Here is an 18,049-nt window from a genome sequence, read left to right as displayed (position 1 = left end):
ATTACTTTTACATACTTAACCTCATTACTTAAAACTGTGACCACCTTTAGTACGAACATCTGACATTATAGAATTATATATGGCAGAATAGAATAAAAAAGCAAAATTGGTCCCCTTTAACACCTTTTGATTCATGTAGTTTAAATATTCTCTGCACTAGCTCCACTGTGTGAGCTACTTTACATTTCCATATCTGCAAACATCATTAAAAATGTCTAAAATTGATTCTGCCTGGTTGTCAAATTTGTAAAGTAACTAACTTCAACATGCACATGAGTAAAATGTCTGACATATGGTTAACAAGTCATATTTAATTTGAAATTATGAGTTAACATTACTTTGTCTTTACTTCCCTTTTGGATTAATGTCAATAATGTTCAAATATCTGGATGTGTCAAAAGGCTGTACTGACAGTGACCAGTCAGATACTGCAGAGTAGGTTAACATGTTCACCTGTGGCACTTTATTGTACATGGATGGATTACTGTACAGGCCTTCAAGACACAGGCACAGGGTCCCAAAGTGTAAGGGGGGGCCCCTGACTCTTAGCTGCTAAATGTCACTCAAATTAGCATGTGCTAACCAGGTGGAGATTCAAAATGACCACAAAGAGATGCAAAGAAAGCACAACAAGACATAAAACGACAGAGAAACACACAAAATTACCCCAAAGAGACACAAAAGACATACAAGAAGATGCATCACAACCATAAATAGATGCAAAACAACACCACAAAAACAGGCTAAACAATAAAGTCTGTGTGTCTTGCTCCTATGGAAGGAAGATGGGGGGCCTTTTCCATATCTGTGCCCAGGGGCCCATGCTATTGCACTGGTTAAATACCTTTTGGTGATTCCCATTGTTCATATTCCCTTATCTTCCTTTAACATGCTGGAAACTTTTTAATATCTTATGATGTTAATGTGTATCTTTGTTTTGAACTTGGTATATGAGTGTGTGACCAGTAATTCAGTTGTATGTATTTGTTTGCAAGGTTTTGTCCTACAGAATAAAAAACATCAATATATCATATGCGGGTGGGTTTAACTTGCCTACATATGGAAATTCATAGGGGAGGGAGGGCAGGTTGTGTAAAACTTAAAGCACTTCCTCTGAGTTATTTTTAATGAAAATAAAGTAGGATCAGCACAAATCGAACAAATGATGAGAAACGACCTGGCAGAAGGTTGTTTTCTCCCTCTGAGGTGATACCAAGGGAGGAGAAGAGGAGCAGGAGGGCCTCCATTCCCCTCCCTTTTCCTGTCTTTGCGTCTTTCCCTCTTTTTCCTCTCCCTCTCTATCATTCTCTCCCTACATCTCCCTCTCTCCCAGCTCTCTCTTTCTCTGCTCCTCTCACCCCCTATTTGTCTTTCTCCCTCCCTTTCCACTGTCTCAAAATATGAAAGGCCTTGTATCTTCCCAGCCGTACGTTTCCCTCCCACCCCCCGGTAAAAAAAATGCAAGACAAATCACAGTGATGCATTACTTAATTTAATAAATGAAGCTTGAGAAACCCGATCACACAACACACTTGTCTCCATAAAGTAGCACAAGGGGACTGACTGTTGCCAGATGCCGCTGGATGTCTCTGAACAAAGAGGACACACACATGTAATCCCTTTGGGTTTGGGGCGACACTGTCTATTCGATGGGTGCCAACAGAGCTCTCACTCTGTGTGACTGGCTATGCTTTGACATCACAGGGAGTGGAGGAAAGATACTCCCTCTTTATGAAGAGTAAGATGGAAAATCCATTTACCCAAGCTGACTCATAACCAGAAAAAAAGCTTGTTTTAGCTTTCAAAATGAGTCCATGATGAAACTGCGCTGCATGTATGGAAATGTGGAGGCCTAGACATCTTGAGGGGAAACGAAGTCTGTCACAGCTCTGCGGGGCTCCCAACTTGTTTCAGTGAGGTGGTGAGCTGAGCAAAAGGACATCAGCTGCAACAATTAACAAAGAACCATTTATACTTAAAGGAAAAAGTTGTTTTTCACAGATGTCTGTAATACAGTAGAGTCAAATTGGATATGTTTTATAGTGTAACCTTTTTTTTAACAACCACATGTAGTATATATCTAATTCAAATAAAACAAAAGTTTAAGAGTTCAAATATAATGTTTCATTGCCAGGTCAACAAAGTTCCTAGAAACTGTCAAAGTGCAGCTCTGGTAAAACAATACAAGCATGCAATACTTATATTATTAGTATTATAAAGAAAACAAGAACATAAGTACAGGTTTCCATCTTGTCAAAAAGTGCAACACTGACGCAAAAAGACGATAATATACTGAGTAGATTATACCAGAAAAACAGATGTAAGAACAGAGCACACAATACACAACAGTCACCATGATATAACGTCATCTTGACCGTGCTGTACTAAACTGCACTGAGGTTCACTTCCACCTTCTCCACAGGATATTTATCTAACAACCCGTTCTCATTCCAAAGTCGCCAAATAGGGGAGACCGGGGTAAGATGAGCCACTTTTCATATTCAGGATCACTACATCAAGGCTATTATAGTTTTGTTGCTAACTAATATATGTGCATATATTTCAGGATGTTGTGCATCCCTACAAACAAACAGAATGAGTGTAAACATAACTGTTTTGATAATATAGCATGTCCAAAAAAAGTGGTCTCGTGGCACAACTTACCCCGTGTCTGGGGTAAGTTGAGCCATCTCCTCCTTCCCTCCCCCCGCCCTCCCTCCTACCCCCCCTTCCCCCCACCTCACCTTCTCTCCTCCCCCTCTCTCCCTCCCTCCCTGGGTTAAGATATTCCAGTTATACGTACATGTCTGTACTGAATTAAATAAGACGCTTCTTCAAATCCATGTGTATTTTTATTTATAATTTATAATATAATTTATTTACAATTCAACAGGTACAAATCTTTTTATAAATTATTATTGCATATAACAACTTTAAAACATTTTAACATAGGCCTGAGAATGCCTTAAATTACGCTTAGCAAGAGAACCTTAACAGCTGTGTTTTTGGAAAGAAAACACTGAACTAAATCCGTAAACGTGAATGCTAGTTTGGTGTCCTTGCTGACAGGAGGGCCTCCTTCATCCTCTCTAAACTCCTCCCTCCATCTTACTCTCGTTCCATCCACCCCCCTCCCTCCTTCCATCCATATCCCACCTGTCCCTTTACTCAATATCCCACCTGTCCAGGTTGCAGGGGAATACACACTGCTGGGACTCTGAGGTTTGGGGAGTTTTGTGATTACATCGCTTCTTGGGAAGAATCCCTTATCTTTCTCCTTGAAAGTAAAGCTTGGTTTACCATATCCAGCTTTGCCTCTTCTCAGAAACTTACGGCTCAACTTACCCCTGTTCAAATTGCTCAACTTACCCCATAGCTACCATATTGACTTTATTAGCCCCCACAGCTAAAATGGTGCACTTTCATGCTAGCTGTACTACCTCATTTTGTAGTTAATAGATACCACAATTGATGTATAAAACAAATTAAAAATTATCTATTTTGGTCTAAACACAATCCCCATGAGCCTTATGGCAGACTCAATTCACTTTCATGAGTGAAAAATGATTTTTTGGACATAAATCTCTAACCACTTAATCCATGTGGTTCTTACCTTCACAGACTTCATAAAATGATGCCTTCCTCCTGAATATTTGGTCACATGCTCAATTTTATTTATGGTTTCCTAGCAACAAGGGGTGACTCAACTTACCCTTTGGCTCAACTTACCCCAGTGGCAGTATGATATGCCGCTGGGCAGCATCAGTTTAAAACAACAGCGTAATTTAAGGACCTGGAAAGTCCCGAATGTGTGGGCGGGATGGATGGATGGGTCCAATCACACCAGACTTTCTCCCAGGAGCCCGGTGTTCACTTCCTGTATGAATGTTGAAGCAATCCATGATGTTTTTTTTGCTAAACCGAAGTACGTGCTTTTTTTGCACAAATAAAATGTTAATACAAGGTGTTTTACCCATGTTATAAGTTAACGAGCAGAAACTGTACATTTCCTGTGAAAACGGAGTTGTATTTTAAAAAGACACAATGCATATAACAGTTGTAAACAGACATGCCATCCCAGAACATCAACAACAGATGACCCATGTGTGTCGATGTGAAAGTCCACTGACCAAATGGTGATATGTGACAAGTTGGGATTTAGAACATGTTGTGTTTAAAATATACAACATGAACAGATTACAATTAATACTGTACATAAGTTAATACATAATAATATATCTTGGCAATTGCTTGCAGTGCGTGCTTGCTTCTAGAAAAACTGGAGACTTTTAGAGCATCCATAAGCTTGATCCTCGTTTCCACCTAGCAGTCGGGTTCAGTTCAGCTCATCACACATTAGAACAGTTATTTTTGTATTTCCATGTCAAAATATGTGGATATTACAAACAGAACCATTATATTCCTTCCTGTTTTTTCATCACCCCTCTGTTGAGGTACCCAGCACACTGATCAGATACTTAAAGGTGGAGCTAGAAACACTGCAGTCTATCAAGGCAGTGATTGGTCGAGAGATAATTGATACTCTTGTTTGACAAGGAAATATCCATCAATTGCAACAGAGACTCTAAACACTCCACTCTGATCCTATTTTGTTCCACGAATGCTGGCGTACAATCACTTTTTCGTTGACAATCAGCGAGGTACAGACAACTCTCTGCATTGCCCATTAAGGGGTACATGCCTGCAGTTCGAAGGGAACTATACTGAAAGTGTTCAGTGGAAACGCAACTTTTCTCTAGGCCACAACAACTGAAGTCACTGCTTTCTCAGGAAATTGCCTTGCTCATAAGATCTTCTGGCTTTCTGAGTGGGAAATTTGTCAGGGAAATTACTACAGACAAAAGTCATATTTTATCTGTCTGTAGTTAGGTGCCTGGCAGGTAGCGTACAAATCTGGTTTTCTAAACTTCTTTGGTGGAATCAATAATTGATGAGAGCAATGACAGTGAACCAGAACAGTCAAATGCGTGGGCTAGACAAGCAAAATAATGAGTTAAAAATGCTAAATCACTTGCTAGAACTGAAGAGGTTATGTTTTTGGTTTGGTTTGTCAGCAGGAATTTGGAAAAACCACTGGCCCAATTTTCATGAAACTTGTTGGAAGGGTGTAGCATGGGCTAAGGAAGAACCCATTAAATGTCGGAGCAGATCCAAATCACAGGACAGATACATGGATTATTTTTCACTTTCATTAACATTAGGAAATAGGACATTTGGACTTGGTGGAGGTCTGCGCTCTCCGAGAGCCCTTCTAGTTCTGATCATGTTGATGACTATGAGTGACCCCTTTCACATTACATGTAATGATTTTAGTCATTGTTAATATAAAAAATTTTAAGTGTAGCCTCAAAGCAAGTTTTTCTTACAAATGCTGCATTGGCCCCAGTGTAAGCTTTTTTTCAGCATTTCTTATTTCATGGTTAAAGGACTTTAAGACTGAATCCAAGGTAACATAACTTGCTCTGTATATGAGAAACCATGTTGTCCTCCTTCACATCGGTTTAGTCAATCAAGTATGTATGCTATGACTGAGAAAGAAAGATCTAACAAAATTCCTTTGTCATGGGTGTGGAAAGACGATTATTTATGGTGTTGTTTTCGCTTATGTATTCCCTTAATTAAAACATATTGGCTTCCAAAAGCAATATAAGAAACAAATTGCTTTGGCATGGCTGTGGCAGTTGGAGGACAGACTCTGCATATTGGCAGAGTAACTGACATGGGATTTGGAGTCTTTGAAACTACATTTGTGCTTCAGACTATGGTAATGAGGCCTAGCAGAATGATATCACCATCCCCAAATATTTAGTTTGTCATTTTGTGGTAACAGGCCCCTCTGTGTGTGCATGTGTGTAACATCAGTGCAGGGAGCAGCTTTGAAGGGGTGGCTGAGCATCTGGGGATTACTTTTACTCATTACATATCATTTTAGAAGATTACCTGTTTCATAAGGTAATCATTACTGTAGGGTACCTCATTGGGATAGTAAAACTTTCTGTAATCTCTTTACTTTGGATTTATTTTGAAATAGTTTGCATTCTTCAGTCTTCACTCTAATGTACAGGTTATTACTTGTAATCAAACTACTACTAAATTTCATTTTATCTCACATTTAAAATAGCTGTTTTCCTTTAACAAATCACCTCTACTATAATTCTATAAATCTGTTGCATTTTAATTGTGTACAGTATGTGCCTACATGTGTGTGTGGGAGTGCAAGATGTTTCCAATCAGTTAACTGTGACAGTTTCAGCTGGGAACAGGAGGAGACCGTGAGACAACCCCTCCTCAAACAACAGTGAGGGGTGGCGATACACTGCAGCGATAATGGCCTCTTTGAAAACAAGAAGGCCCTCCCCTCCTGTATTTTGGAGGGAACATATGTTTGCCTGTCTCTACTTCTGTCAACAGCCTCCACTACAGTGGCAGAGACCAGAGAGAGCTCTGCTCCTCGTGTGCCGAGGGGAGGAGCGCTTCCCTGTCAGGCACGGCTGATATGACGACTCATTTCACAGCAATGCACTGGTGTGGTTTCTCCGTAAACACGGGGTATGAAAAATGCTTTTTGGGAGGCAGAGGTTTGCGGTGAAGACGAATACATGACATAAGCCCTTCCAAAAAAAAAGAGAGAGAGAGGGAGAGAGTAAAAAAGCACTATCTAAATTGGTAAAAGTTTCTGCTGGGCAAACCAAACTCTACCCCTCGACCTCTCGCTACCCCCAACTATGAGTCTCACTCCTTCTCTTCTTCAGAGAGTGGATACTGAAACCAGATGTTTTTAACAGATAACAAATGTCAGAGGCAATAGCTGACAGCACACCTGGTACAGTACAGACAGGGTGACTGGCCCAGGTCATGCGAACACTTTGACTTTCCCACCTCTTTTCTGTTCATGTTTTTGCAGAACCATTAATCGATTGAAGAGCAATCATACTGTGTGGTTTCATTAATGTGTCATAACACAAGACAGATGTTTGAATGGTTAAAACACAGCACTGATTTATGTGAGTGTGTTTTTTGTAAGTTCTTGGAGCTTTTTTGGTTGTGAGACCTCAAACTTTGCTCTCAAATATTTTAGCCATGCTAGCAAGGGTTGGCAATGTCTGTTTGACGGTCGATCCATTGGTGAAATGTCTTGACGATTGTTGGATGGATTAAGATGAACCTGGTTTAGGCATTCATGCTCCTCACAGTATGACTCGCAATATCTTTTGGTAATCCCCTAATGCCACCATCAAGTCAAGATTTCAGTTTGTGGAATACTTTGCTTGCATACCGTAACTGATGACATCACCATCAGCCATAGATGTACTTGTTTACCACCAACGTATCCACTTACAGGGATTTGTATGATATCTAAGGAAGGAGTGCCCCACAAATGGCATTGTCATGTTTAACGTAAAGTTACTTACCTAACCTTAAGTTACGTGGGTTAGGTTTAGGCAAGTTAAGTTATGTAGGTAGGGTTAGGTAGGTAGGCTGATGTTCTGGGACGCCGCGTCAACTTCTGCCTGTCATGTGTATTGTCTGTTATCAAAATACACTTCCGTTTTCACAGGAAAATTACAATGTGCATACAGTTGTTGTATGTTGTCTTGCTTTATTTCCTTTTGACGCCACCAGAAGCTGTTAAACAATAATGGCGATTGGCTGTGTATCATGCCGTCGTGAAAGGATGGCTTTTTTCATCAGTGTCTGATGCCAGAAGTCATTGACCAAGTGCCAGTTTTCAATGACTTCAGAGTGAGACCGGGTTGTATAATAACTTCACTTGGTTTCTCACAGTCCTGAACACTGGTCTTCTGATGGAAAGTCCTGTATTTGTTTGACTGATCCACCACCCCAACCTGCCTCCTTACATGGTCTTTCGCTCTTTATACTACTTCCTTTCTTATTCCTGTTGGCGCATTGGTCATGTGATCACAGTCAGGGCGAAACATAAATGACTAGCTTACGATGGGTTGGGTTGAGTATGGGGGTTGGGTATGGGTTATATATACGAATTGAAGTGCATTACTTTTCATCGGTATATGTGCAAACAGTGCATGAAAATAGACTGTTACCACTGTTAATGAGTAGCATGCTAACATGCTAAACTAAGATGGTGAACATGGCAAACATTATTCCTTCTAAACACCAGTATTAGCATTACCGTTGTGAGTGTGTTAGCATGCTGACGTTAGCATTTAGCTTAAAGCACTTCTGCGTCCAGCCTAACAAGGTTGTTAAGGCAGAAATATGCGAGCTTACCAGACCTGTATAGACCGTACCTCCTGCCTGTTTGAAGTCAGCAGCTTGAGACTACATTAGCTGCTACTAGAACATCACATCTTAATCTTCGGCTTAACTGAAAATGATTGAGGATTGAGTTGTATTGTGGGTAATGTAGGCGCCATTTTTTGACGCAGTGGAAGAATGTGTGGAATAAAGTGGTGCAGGGATGAGTCTTATAATGTGGAAATGAGTTAGCATTTTAGCACCTCTGGTTTGCTCATCTGAAAGTCAGTGTGTTTTTTGAATGGGTTTGTGGTTAGTTGCCTCAAAATAGGGTGAAAATAGGTGGTTAACACATGTTTAAGACATTTTTGCGTTTTTTTCTACAACATAAATAAGTCAGTATACCCTGTTTGTAAATTTCAATGCTTTTACATGTCTTAAAAAAGGCGGTTTACAGCCTTGTTGTGGTGTTGATGCTGAAGACATGCAACCATAGTGTAGTTTGTATAGCCTAACGTTAGCTTTTTTACTTTTCGCAAAAGTGGTGTTCATTTGTGAAGATCATCTTGATTTACAAAACACGTGGGTATCATAAACTTTTGCCAGTCATAGCTTTAATCCAAAAAAATCCAGTGGAAAATCCCATTGGATTTTCATCGAGGGTACTAGGGTGAAGCTAACTTCCATGTCGACATACAAAAAAATCCATGCAGCACTCAGTAACAAGAATAATATCTCTGGTTCTGCTTTATTAATTTTTCTTTTTACTGTCCATAATAAGTTCAACAAGTGCAATGCTTAATCAGTTCTCTTTTAATGTATTTCACAGAAAGACAAAAAGAAAAGATCACTAGAGTGCAGCTAAAGTTAAACTTGGATTACAGACATGTGTCCATGCCACTGTCACATAAGAATAAGGCATAAGTAATATCACACTATAAATTTCCCATGTCTGTATTGACAGCTTTAAGTGACCCTGAGCTATTATGAGCCATAGCCTATGCTCTGTGGTTCGCATTTCCTTTAGGTCTGACATCATATGTACTGTATATAGTAATCCTCCCATACTGATCGGGGCTTGTTTGAGCCAACACAGAGACCAGTAGGGGAGGGTGGTCTGGTCCCCCAGTCTCTGATGATTGATGACGCTTCTTGTGACACTGACAGAGAGGGATCAGCAAAACAACCAACAACTTCTGCATAACTCTGCGTGAGCCAGACGCCAGCCACGCTATTGTGTCATCAACACTGGCGCACACACACTGAGACACCAGTAAACACATCCGCCCACCAACTCACACACACATATTGAGTCACTCAAAGGGATGGGGTTGATTTATTATCGCTGAGACATAGTTTCTCATACATTATAAATGCTGGACATGTTTGCACCCTAATACGCTTCTATAAAAGGATGATTATCCTCTGTTCTGAGTGGATTGGATTACTCCTACACCTGTGCTCCCAAGCTCTCAATTTTGGCTGTCTTCTCGCCAAAATCAGCCTTTAGCCACCTGTTCTGATACCCACAAGGGTTTCTTGGAACCAGGAGCCTGCACTGCAAAAAATATCCATCTACTGTGTGGCCAGCCATTGAGGCATGCATTCTAAAAACTACCTTTTAAATGTCTTTTTTAAGGACAATCACAGAAATCCAGTCCTATTTTTATAGTTTTTGTCATAATTCCTGTCAGGAATAATACCATTGTACTTACCAGGACCTGGGAATGCAGATAAGTCACGGAAGCACAAGCGTTCAGAAAATAAGACCAGCTTCAAACAAGCCCCCAGGTTAGCCAAACTGATTTAAATAGAGAAAATTAAGGCAAACAGTTAAGTGATTGGTCAAAATGTCAGTTGAAAACATTCAACATAGTTTATATTATATCTATTGTATGTAACGCACATGTGTGCACACAATGTATAATGAGGGATTACGAACAATTATCACTGCTTTACAGCACAGATCCGAACTTTTAGGCCCTGTCTACGCTTACACCAATATGAGTTTTAGGTCACTAAAACAGACATTTTTTTAAAATAACTTTCAAGCTGCAGATTTTTCAAAACTCTGCTTATATTGTATTTGTGTGGACATGTAAAATGGAGCGTTTGGGAAACGATGACATCATCTACTCAATTCGTACATGCCCATTTTTGCTTTTTGTAAGGAGCATGCACCAGAAACAAAAGCAGCACGAATGACTTCTTTACATTTAAACGTAGTATTGCTGCACCACTTCACAGACGAACAAAGGCATCTGCTGCGCCCGGTGTTTTTTGCTCCACCTCTGTGTCTGCAGTTTAAAGTCTGCCAGAATCAACGGTTTTAGATCAGCAGATGGTGGGATATTCCAACACATTCTCACTCTGAACTCGTCACATATCGATGTTTGGTCGCAGACTTTCGATGTCCATACACTTCGTGCAAGGTACCCCAGGTGCGTTGGTTGTTGACGTTCTGGCACGCCTGATGGGTTTTTTTTTCCCTTCAACAACTAACGCACGTGGTTGGGTTTAGGAAAACGAACACGGTTTGGCTTTATAATCTTACTATATGCTCTCCTTGGTGAAAGTTTCTTGGACCCATCCACCACCTGTCCCACCCACCCCACTCGGATTTTTGTCATCCTAACTTTGTTCTTCTCCCGCTGGGTTTCCCCCTGACGCCGCCAGTTACCTTTTAGCTACAGTATAACGGCAACCAGCTGCATATCATGCCAATGTTAAAGGCTTGCTTTATTCGTCTGTGTGTGGCGCCGCACGTCACTGCCCAAGTGCCACTTTTCAATGACGGAGTGAGACGGGGTTGGAAACTTATGCATGTTCCGAGTATCACTCATATCTTTGAGTGAGCTCCTTCGTATATCAAAGGGGAATCAACAGTGACAAGATCTCCAGTCAGTGTTTTGAAAAAAGGTAAATATAGCCGGTACACTTTACTACCTTTGCGAGGGGAGGGGGGGCACTGCTCAAGACATCTAACGCCAATGAGCGTTTGGAGTCGTTTTTGTGTTGCTGTGTGGATGGAGATATCTTGTAAAATGAAGGTCTTGATGCCAGAATTTTCTTTAAAAACAGAAGGAAACTTTTTTTTTTACTCACTATAAGAGTATGGAACCAGTGGATCACTTCTAACACAGAAAAACAATTTGTAAAGGTTATACAAGCACATGCCACAGTCATGGCAGGTATGTTTCAATCACGGTCCCATTTTTTGTGGTACTTTAATCAAGGTGTGATATATTGGAGTTTTAAAATGCTCAGACATACAGAAGTCAGATCCCAGTGCTAAAGATGAATGACTGTTGAATCTGGACTTTTTTTGCAGTGTGTTCACTCATAAATCATCATTTTTCAGTTTCACACCAGCAGCTGCCCAGATGTCTGATTTACAACATTAATGTCTCAAGTCACTTTTATTTTATTGAGTTATCAATTTCTCTGCATAAAGAACTCTAACAAACTCCTGTGACAACTCCCAGCACATAATAGAGATGACATTTACAGTGCCGGCCATTAACAATATATCTGGTTGCAGTAAGAATGGCTGGTTTTATTGCTCACTGCATATCAAATAATGGCGTCTGTTGGCACATGGATGTGAACAGGACACATCAATATCTCCGCAACAGCCCGTGGGCCACATAGGCCGTCCTGTGGTTGCTCCCATTTGGCGCCAGCCACACAGAGCCAGAATTCCTCACTTCATAAAAAATTGTTCAGGCCCATTCACGGTGCCTGGTAATCAATACTACCGGCACAGCTGTTAGACCATAAAATGGCCCCTAATTTGGAGACAGCCCCTTCCTCTTGGCTTCAGTCTGTTGTAAGACGTTAGCTGGCTCACCTAGATGTGGATAAAGATGACAGTGACAGGGCCAGTGAGGTGAAAATGGCGCTAACAAAGCCAGGGGAACAATTTCCCTACTTGCCTTCACTGCAGGCCTGTTTTTATAAAACTCCAATATGTCATTGTGCTTTGTTGCAGGATCCTATCAAGCAGCCATGGTCCTCTAATTCTGCAGAAAACATGTCATAATTTGTTGTTTGGGTGCATTTTACGGTACTGTAAAAACTAATTAGAATAATTATAAATAATGATGTACCCATGAAGTGAAGACTTTCCCTGGCCAGTGTTTTCTTCTTCACAGAAAGCCCAGCAGTGAAATACTGTACTACAATGCAGCAGTGCAATCTGATACGTTTTAGGCGAGACCTTGAAGTAGGCCAGAACCACATCTATCAGTGACTAAATCTGTCCTTGCATTCTCGGGGAAGACTCTCAAGGATGAGGCAAGTCTTCAAAAGCATCTCCTCCTTTTGATGTAAACTTCTGTGACTGGTAGGGTGCCTCTTCAGCCCCGCCGTCTTTTAATTGATTATGTGAGGCAGAGGGCACCGTATTGTAAATGAGGTGATAGACAAAGACCGCAATGCTCAGTAGCTCTACCCTCTGTTATTTTCCGCCACAGTGGCGGTTAACAGTAAAGAAAATCTTGTTGGTGTCATTCAAGGAAGAGGTCATGGGAACATTCAGTACTGAAAGGAAATAACAAGAAATAGATACTTGTTATGTTTTATAAAAATATTGGAAAACTGACCTTATTTGCTGGATGCACCAGGATGGAAAATAAAGTTTTTGTCCAAAAAACAGAATGATGAATGTTCTAATTTTTCTGACAAGAAAATATTTGTAATTAGTAAAACTGCCTCAATTTCATGGAAGATGTTTCAAATCCTCTGTCAGTCATGTGCGTCGTAGTTTCAGTGTGCATATTCATTACATAGCAGCAGTTAGTGTGCACACACATTTAGCATTGTCCTAGGACACTCACAAGCAAAACAAGCAGAAGAGTCTGGACCTGCCTTTTCCCTGGTGGTAAGAGGAACGTTGTTGCTAATAGACTGCAGCGGTGGAAATAAAATAAATCTTTAGACTCCACCCGCAGCTCATGACATTTGACAGTCTTTTATGGTGCAGAGTGAGACATGTTTGGGAGTTGAAAAATTCAATTGTGGCGTATTGATTCCTGGCCGTCTGTCATTATTCCCAGGTTGATTGACAGGAGAAAATTGGTTACGTTATGTATTTCATATGTTATAGGGGCTGACATTTGTTTGCCTGCTCCCTATGTCAATGTTGTTGGAGAGATCTGTAGCTTTATGAGATAGCATTATACACTGACTGTGGCTTTTGTGTGATGTTCCGGTGTTTTTCCTGACATAATTTAAGATATATTAAAAACCGGCAGAATCTTGAGGTGTTTAATGCCAATATTATTGTCTTCCTCCAGGGGATCATGTATGTGCATAATCGGTGGCAGCCGCGTGCATGAGCGCATATGTGCACACAACTGCACACACACACACACACACACACACACACATGGCTAAAAATATATTCCCTGCATGCTTTTAGCCATCGAGGATGCCAATGACAGTCAAATGGAGCTATTTTGATTGAACTGTGTCGACACATGAGCATAACACAGAGAACAGTGACCTCATCATGCTGACAGTTGGCTCACCTGGCCCTGTACTGACAGTGGTATTTGATCCACATTAGCACCGACATATCTCTGCTTTTGAATTCATGTCAACCTGGTCGGAGTGCCAGTTGGTTGAGGTTTTATGTTCCTGATCCAGATTCGCTGTCAATCACAGAAATGTATCCAGAAGTTTTAAGATACTCTGTGGTGATCATTTTATCGTCCTCTCTGTGTTATTAGGCACAGCTCTGTTCCCTTTTTCCCTCACTGGAACCACCTCCTCATTTTTAATCTTTATGGGATCAACATCGAACTGAAGTACAGCTTTGTTTGCTGGGAAATAGGCCCAGAATTAATTGGATTATTCAACTTCGTTGTATGGTTTTTCATAAAATCAGTTTCTAGGGCTCTGTTCAACCAAAGGAAATCTTGGTCAACTGAAATTTTACTTCCTCTTTGAAAAAAAAACTGCATGTGATCTCTAGATCAACTAAATTGGCTACAGCGCTCTCTACCTAGTAGTGTTACGTGGCCACCAAAGCACTCTTATACTGTTATAGGGCTTGGCACCAGTAAACTCTGCAAATCTCTGATTGGGCAAGTGAAAAATTAATATGATATTTATTACTTATTGTCATCTGAAAAAAATGAACTACGTATCGTATCCTAGCCCAGTCGCCAGAAAATATGTTTGGATTGTACGTTCTGCAAACCATGGACACGTTACTTTTGTGTGTTTTACACATATCTTATCAGCGTTTATAAAGTGGTGTAGTATATGAGCTGACTTTGTCATCAGGTATGGAGGAGACGATGGATGGTGTGATATCTAGGTGAAATGCCTGCCAAGCTGCAGACTGTCGAGACTAACAAACAAAGTTTTTTAGCGACCAGTCTCTGTGTTTCCTACAGCTTTTTAGCCCCCAAAAGTGGGTGTTTTTTCAACCCCGTCTCATTCCGACGTCATCGAATACCAGCACTTGGGCAGTGACTTCCATGTCAGATGTGTGCAGAAGAAGCTGTCCTTTCATGGTGGCATGATACACAGCTGGGCACTGTCAGTGTGTAATAGCATCTAACAGTGTCAGGGAAACATGGCCGGACAACAACATAAATTAGGGGTGCGAAAAGTTCAAGAAGGGCGGGAGGGAGGGTTGGTGGATGGGTCCAAAAACCACTGACTTTCACCTGGAAGGCCGGTGTTTGCTCCCTGTGTGAATGTAAAGCCAAACCCTGATATCTTTTTCTCAACCTAACCTAAGTGCTTTTGTTGAAGAAAAAAAAACAGTCAATTTGCAGTGTTGTGCCAACATAGTACATTTATTTTGAAAGAGACTGTGTGCAAACTGCATACCTTCTGTGAAAACGGAAGTGAATTTTGGAAAGACACAATGCATGTAACAGGCAGAAGTTGACACGGTGTCCAAGAACATCATCAGCAGACGCACCCAGGCTACTTCCCACGTCATGTGTCGACGTGGAAATCCAAGACCAAGCGGTGATATGTGACAAAGTCGGAGGGAGAATAAAGTGTTTTTTTAGTGACCCGTCACTGTTTTTCCCCCGGTGAAATACCACAAAATACTGTTGTTTTCTTTACTGAGGCACCCCTGCATTCACAACAGTCATACAGTTACAACAACGGCTTCATTTCAGATGTTTTGTAATCCTGCCTTGAACTGCGGTGTTTATTTGGAGACTGTACAATAATAAATCTGACACTGAATGTCTTCTGTGTATCTGTTTTTCCAATTGAAAAATCAGAGTTGTAAAATGTTCAACTTTAGGCAAAACGCTGTGCTCGTCCCTGTCACTTTTTACCCAACTGTCCAATTGCAGTGAACCACAAAGACCAACCGTATGTAGGTGCTGAGCACCAACTGACATTTTCAGCTTGAAAAAAAAATGCTTTGGTGGACACACTGCCTTATGGCAGTAACACCATTAATTGTCTGACCAATGAGAATTTGGTTGGACTAGGTGTCACCCAGGTTTCACAGTCTATAATCTCTTTGCGTACCTTTTCCTTCTTCCCCTGATAAGCTTTTGAAGAAAACTTATCAGGGACATTATAACATGCTGAGGACATTCAGAAATAAATCAAACTCATAAGGCCTCAAGTCACCTGTCACAGGCAAGTTCAAGAAGCTTAATAGACAAGCTGTGGGCATTTTTTTATACAAGACAAGTTTTCATCGTTCAGAAAAGAAGACCCAAATGTACACTGTCCATCATTACATATATATTATTATGAGAACACTTTGTGTATCTCAAAGGTCTCCCAGGTGATGAATGTACATCAGGTTGATTTATGTGTTTTAAAAAACATCAACTTCTTTGCTCCAGTAGCAAATCACATTAGCAAAGCAAAGCAGACATCACTGTCATGTGCACATTAATTATTTGCACACTGGAGACTACGCATGATTAGTCACATGTTAACATTCACATTGGCTGATAATTTTGCCTGCTGGCTAATTATCTGGCTGCAGTAGCAGTGCCAAAAATAGCAGGTTTCTGAGATGAATTTTCAAGCTGCAACTTGTAGAAGAGAGTCAAAGACAAAAACATTGTGTGCACACTTAAATTAACTTTAACGGTCGAACACAGGAGTTTTAACACTACTGTGAAGCCTCTATTTAACACTGTCCTGGCCTGTTTGCTACTGTAACTTTGTGTCTCTGTGTTTTTTTGTATATTTTGAGTCTGAAACACAGACCCACTGTAGACAGGTAACATGACACCACTCACTGTGCTTGCCCTCTATTGGCTGTTTCAGAGTTAGTCTTTGCTGGTCAACCCTAAAAGCAAATGTTTAGATTTTACTTGTCCATCCCTGATGTTACACTGACAGAAGCACTGTCCATATAGATCTCCAGTCCTGGGTCAACATTAGCTTTTAGCTGGACTGAGCAGTGGTGGGGTCAGTGGATCAATAGTAAGACCATATGTACATGGCCATCATGCTTTCTTTGTAAAACATGAGTCTCTCTGGAATATATCACTAGTTCTTGTCAAACAAACTTCCTCAGTCTGTAAACTGGATTTTGTGATATGACTTCTCATAAATGTGCCCTAAACTGACACTACTTTGCTGACAAATTTAGAAAATGTACCCTGAAGCGTTGTCTACCCAAGCTAAACCAAACATCTTATCTCTGCACAGCAGCTCATCCTTAGCCTGGAGCCACACTTGCTGGGTTCAGTATCAACCTGTCTTCCTCTACTGTTTGACGGACATCGCCAGGTGTTTGAGTGGCTCAAGGGTGCGGCGGTCTCTTTAGTACGGGCTGTTCCATTGTTGTACTCGAGTTGAAAACATTGCTTTGTAAGCACATGATAATAGGCCCTGGGCTGTGACAAGCAAGACTGTGGTGATTTCCCCTTTGTTGTGTGTACTGATGATTTCTCATGCACCAAGTTAGAAGCATGAGTTTGTTAAACTGATAAAAATCGCTATAAATACTAACTCTATATCGTTAATCAGTTGCAGTGTGTGTTACCGCCTTCGGTTTTATAAAATACCTGCTGTACAAAAGTGTGAGAAATTAGTATCTCATCTTTGCGCCAGCGACAAATTTGGTAATTTGCCCCGCCTGATAATTTATTAAAGTGCTTATCAGCCTGATTTTCTACATCTTGTTTCCTTGTTTTGGCAACGCACTTCAGTCAGTCAAACCTGAAATGAATCTGACACTGTGTCCAATACAGTGATGTCTCTTGGACCTCATGATCTTTAAGTTGCTGTCTCTCTCTCTCTGCCTTCGTTTCTGTATGTGTGACCGAACTAACTGAGTATTAAGTAGTACTGAAACTTTTCTACTCAAAATATACCCGCATTTGATCCTTTTTGTGCATAGATCTAAAAAAAATTATATTTGTATGGTTTTACTCACAGCCAATCACTGCAAGTGTTCTTCAATTTAATGCGACATTTGATTTGCCCTCAACCGCAACAGCTACAACCCACAAAGTCTGAGGTGTGGTGTCCAGCACAGTGTATTTAACAGGGTTGGCAGTTCGGCATTCGCCCTAATGCCACCAAAACATTTGAAAGTATGGCTATGCTACACACCAGTGGTGTCTGATATAAATAACTACATGTAATACAGAGGGATCCAGTAATCCAGGACATATTTAATGCATCACTCTCAGCTCCCCGCAGAAATTGTCATGGTGGCTAACCTTAAATATACCTTCACCAAAGTTTATTTGACCCCACCACAGTCTTTCCCAACCGCACCATAGTTCCATGCACAGATGTTGTAGGCAGAAAATATTTTGGAATCTCGGTACTGAATGTTAAAAATGTTGTTAGT

At 40.7% G+C, this 18,049-nt stretch overlaps 1 long non-coding RNA gene across 1 annotated transcript in view; it reads right to left on the bottom strand.

Annotated features, from left to right (window-relative positions):
* Positions 1-1,486: 1,486 nt before the first annotated feature.
* Positions 1,487-18,049, bottom strand: part of LOC144463897 (uncharacterized) — a 50,523-nt gene continuing 33,960 nt past the window's right edge. The window contains exon 3 of the long non-coding RNA XR_013491888.1: positions 1,487-1,945. This is a non-coding gene — a long non-coding RNA (uncharacterized LOC144463897). The remainder of the gene's footprint in view (positions 1,946-18,049) is intronic.

Source organism: Epinephelus lanceolatus, chromosome 7 (genome assembly GCF_041903045.1).
Source record: "Epinephelus lanceolatus isolate andai-2023 chromosome 7, ASM4190304v1, whole genome shotgun sequence".
Taxonomy (NCBI): domain Eukaryota; kingdom Metazoa; phylum Chordata; class Actinopteri; order Perciformes; family Serranidae; genus Epinephelus; species Epinephelus lanceolatus.
Note: the sequence above shows the minus strand (reverse complement) of the source record. Positions and strands in the feature narration are given on the sequence as shown.